Source organism: Juglans regia, chromosome 13 (genome assembly GCF_001411555.2).
Source record: "Juglans regia cultivar Chandler chromosome 13, Walnut 2.0, whole genome shotgun sequence".
Taxonomy (NCBI): Eukaryota; Viridiplantae; Streptophyta; class Magnoliopsida; order Fagales; family Juglandaceae; genus Juglans; species Juglans regia.
This window is the reverse complement of record NC_049913.1, coordinates 20,576,131-20,581,085: the sequence shown is the minus strand read 5'-3', so window position 1 is coordinate 20,581,085 and position 4,955 is coordinate 20,576,131. Positions and strand designations below refer to the sequence as shown.

Below are 4,955 nucleotides of genomic sequence, written 5' to 3'. Positions count from 1 at the left end.
TATTGTTAGTGGTTAAGTTTAGAAATTTATTTCTCTTTACTTATTATTTTAAACTTTCATGTCACTCCAAACGGTAATATGTGGTCTTGCGAAAATGAAATGTTTGCTAAATTCTCATTGTCCCTGTGAATTCGATCTTGGGATTTACCCTTGTATTACTTTGACAGCTTCTACGCTTGGAAGTCGAAATTAAAAGCTGATCAAGTTTTTGGCGCCATTGCCGGGGACAACTGGTGTTTAGCAAAGCATTCTCATATTGTTGAGAAGACGTTTGTAGCGTTGTGAACCTCTTCACAACTTGGGTGACATTTTTCTTAACTTTATTTTTTTCATTATTTTTTTCTTTGTTTTGTTGTTATTTGTCTTGCATATTCTTTTATTTTCTGTTCTTGTTTGTATGACTGGTTGGACTAGGGACCAAACTTCTCGGTTGGTTAGGACAGAATCACAAGCATATTTTACCTCAGCATCACTTTCTCTTGAGTCATCTTCTGACACTAATAGTACCATGGCTGAAAATGAGAATCATGATCGGGAAGTAGTGAATCAGAATAGGACACTTAGAGATTATTTACAACCTGTCAGAACTAGTACCCCCTCATGCATAATCCTACTTTTGAATGCAAATGTCTTTAATTTCAAACCTGGAATGATTCCATTAATTCCACATTTTTATGGCATGGATTCCGAGAATCCGTACCTTCATATCAAAGAATTTGAAGAGGTTTGTTCTACATTCATGGACCCAACATGCACTGAGGAGGTTATTAGACTAAAGTTGTTTCCATTTTCCTTGAAAGATAAGGCTAAAACGTGGTTAAATGCATTAAGACCTAGATCTATAGGCACATGGCAGGAAATGCAAACTGAATTTTTGAAGAAATTTTTTCCAATACATAGGACAAATGCACTTAAAAGACAAATCATGAACTTTACCCAAAAAGATTCTGAAACTTTTTATCAAAGTTGGGAAAGGTTCAAGGATCTTTTAAATGCTTGTCCTCATCATGGTTATGAAAATTGGCGTTTAATAAGTTTTTTTTATGAAAGTTTGACACCTAAAATGCGCCAATTTGTACAAACCATGTGTAATGGAAAATTTTTTGACAAAGAGCCTGAGGAAGCATTTGAATATTTTGATTACCTTGCTGAAAATGCTCAATCTTGGGACACAACTGATGTGCATGATAGGTCTAGGCAAGTTGAGTCTGGTCATGGAAAATACACTTTAAAAGAAGATGATGATTTGCGTGCTAAGTTAACCTTATTGTCTAGAAAAATGGAAGCTATGGAATTGAAAAAGGTAAATGAAGTGCAATTATCTCCCATAAAAATGGCAAAGCCTGTTGTTTAACAGGGTTCATCTTTGGAACTCGCCTAATTAGCATTGCAAAAACTAGTTAAAGTTGAGAATGGTTGTTTAATAAGATGAAGACCAAAGTTTAAGCTCCCTTTCAAGGAGTGGAATATCTGCTTGATAGCCAAGAGATGTGGTTCACGGGGGCTGTGCATGAACTAGCAAACAAAATTAACAACAAAGACAATATCGGGGCGAGTTAGAGTGAGGTACTAGAGAGATCTGACCATTTGTCGAAAGAACTTTGGATTGGACAAGGGGGCACCATCAGTTGCTAGAGGTTGGGACCCTATGTTAAGGGAGTAGATACTGGTTTAGCATCATCGAGGCCAAAACGTTGAATAAGAGATAGAAGATATTGAGTTTGTGTCAAAGTTAGACTAGAATCGTCTCGTGCAACATGAACACCTAGAAAATAGTGTAAATCTCCAAGGTCTTTCATGTAGAATACTAAGGAGAGATGAGAAAGGAACTTGCCGATATTATCAATGGAATTTCCAATGAGGATGATGTCATTAACGTAGATAAGAAGAATAAGTATATTAGTTCCATGATAGTGAAAAAATAGAGATGTGTCATACAAGCATCGTTTAAATCCATATGCTGAATATAAGAGCTAAATTTCAAGTACCAAGCCCAAGGTGCCTATTTTAAACCATAGAGTGCTTTGTGAAGATGACAAACATAATTAGGATGAGTAGGATCCTCAAAATCTAGTGGTTGAGTAAGAAATACTTTTTTTTTTTTTCGTAAATCACCATTTAGAATGGAGTTGCTCATATCTAGTTGCTGTAAAGACCACCCTTGAGAAAAAGCTAAGTTCAAGATCAACCGTATAGTGCCGGGTTTGACAATTGGACTAAAGATTTCGTCACAATCAACGCCTTTGGATTGTGTGAAGCCATGGGAAACAAGTCGAGCTTTATAATGTTCAACGGATCCATCGGCTTGAGTTTTAATCTTGAGCAACCACTTGTACCTAACTAAGTTCATGTGATATGTCTTGAGCACTAAAGTCCATGTGTTATTTGCATGTAATGCATCCATTTTAGCTTGCATTGCTTGTTGGCATTTGGGGTCTTTAACAACCTATTTATAGATGATAGGCACATGAGGCTGCACCGCCAAATCTTCTAGGAAATTGCTAGTTGGGATAGGGTGACGAGTGGAGAGGAAAACCTTGGGTCTTTTGGGTCCGTCTTGAGTCCTAGTGACCATAGCATGTGTGTGAGCCAAACCATTACCAAGATTGGACTGAGATACTATTGGAGCACTATCGGGCTGAATTGGGATTTCTAAAATAGAGGCCGAATTATGTGGAGGACTGCTGCCTGCATCACTTGTGTCATTTGGTGAGGAAACAAGTTGTAAAACAAAGCTATTTGCATTTTGAAGCTCTCTAGGAAGAGGGTGAACTTTGAAGACTTGCAAATTATCTTAAGAAGAGCCCTGTGTATGAGATATATGAAAAGTTAGTTCATCAAAAACAATGTGGCAAGATATATAAATGTAGCATGTTTGTATGTACATGCACCGATATCCTTTGTGATGAGGAGAATAGCCAGGAAAGGCACATCGACTTGATTTATAATCAAGCTTGGTTCATCCAAAAGGAGTTAAATATGGGTAACAAGCACACCCAAAAACTCTCATGAGAGTATACGAAGGTGAAGACTTAAAAAACCAACTCGGGCATCTTGCCATGAAGAATTGGAGTTGGCAAGCGATTAATGAGGAACACTATTGTGTTGAAGGTAGCTATCTAAAATTTGGAGGGCATAGAAGAATGAGCCAATAAGGTTAGACTAGTTTCGACGATGTGCTGGTGACGTCAGTCAGCCAATTCATTTTGTTCTAGAGTCCCAAGACAAGAAAGACGATGAAGAATTCTTGTGAAGCAAAATACTTCTTTTGCAATTTATTAACATATTCGCCACCCCCTTCACTTTGAATGACTTTTGAAAATTAGGAAGAATTTGAGCTACATCAGATTTTCAAGACATGGTAAAATGCCAAATAAAACGAGAGTATTCCTCAACAACGACTAGATAAAATTGAAAACCATCATAAGAAGACACTAGGGTATGTCCCCACACATCAGTATGAATAACATGCAGAAAAGAAGAAGCCTATGTATTTCTACTTTGAAATGGTAATTTTGTTAACTTGCCCAAGGTACAACTTTAAAAAATCCAACAGATCTATTCAAAGATGGTAAATAGTTTAACAAAGATTTAAGTGTTTGTGGATTGGGATGGCCCAAATGTGCATGCCGTAAGCTGCTGTGAAAAATTGGATATAAGCCATCTACCGCCGATCCAAAATCACTTGATTCAACTTTAGTTCCTTGATAAGAAAGCCCAAAGATAGAACATGAAACAACAATTATGGTCATTTGTAAACTGATAAACCGAAAGAAGAATCTTGTTAAGACTAGGAACTATAAGCACATTTTTCAGTGTGAGAAAAGTATTAGAAACTTTAAAATGACCAACACCAGAGATTTTAAGGCCAGCACCATTACAAACCAATACTGAATTTGTTCCAAAATTGGACTTATTACCTTGTATATCAGTGTTGGTGGGTGTCATGTGATGGTTTGCACTTGTATCTGGATACTAAGTGTCATAAATTGTATTAACGTCGTGTTTCGTACACCTTTGGGCCAAGTCTAGCAACTCGGGTCTTCAAAGTTGGGCTTGCAAAAATGAAGAAGAAAGAAGATGGGAGAGGGCAACCTCGGGATGGGAGTCTTTGATAAGTCAATAGAGTATTTTGAAAGTTTGTAAATAATATGATAGTCCAGAGAGCCTTTTTGTACTTGGTAAACCTCAATTAACTCAATTAAAATTCATTCCCATGACATAAATTAAAGCATAACATGCTATGCGAATACTAAACAAAGATTAGGGTAAGGTTACTTACAAAATTCGCGGCCCTTAGAACTCCCAACACAACCTCTCTATAAGAACTCTCACAACTCACTTGGTTTCACTCTTTTTGCACACTAAGGGGAGAAATGCTCTCAAGACTCAAGAGAAGGCTTGGAGGAGTGGTGTGGGGAAATGATGAAGTGAGGGAGGTATTTATAGGCTTCAAGGAAGGGGAAGGGGGACGTTGGCTTTGGGTGAACAAGGGGCTTGGGATTGGTTGAAGTGGGTGGTGGAGTGTGATGATGCAAGTTTAAGCTTGTGTCGTCACTTGTGCAGGTGAATAGTGTTCAAACACTTCATCCTTTATATGTTTCAGGTGTTGCCTTGTGTTATGTGGGTGCAGGTGTTGCCATGGTGCAGAAATTAAAAACAAATGTAAAAATGCATGTGAGGTCATTTCTACATTGTCGTCGGGTAGGGTCTTAAAAAACTTTCCAACATTCATCACTTACTTGCCTCATCTTCTTGTCATTTCTCCATGGCTATGTTGTGCAGGTTTGTTGACAATTCTTGATGGCCTTTTTAGGTGGTGGAAGGTGGAGGGATTGGCTCTCAAGTGATGATGTGTGTGCAGCTCATAGAAGGGAATGATGTGAGGTGGTTGCCGAGTGGTTCTGTGTGCCATTGCCAATTCGTTTTGGAAATTTTTTGGGGGAAAGCTAGGT

General features: G+C 37.9%; 1 non-coding gene across 1 annotated transcript; it reads right to left on the bottom strand.

The window, feature by feature from the left end:
- Positions 1–907: 907 nt before the first annotated feature.
- LOC118344375 lies at positions 908–1,014 on the bottom strand. Its single transcript, XR_004798148.1, has one exon. It is a non-coding gene; the product is annotated as a small nucleolar RNA R71 (small nucleolar RNA).
- Positions 1,015–4,955: the final 3,941 nt, after the last annotated feature.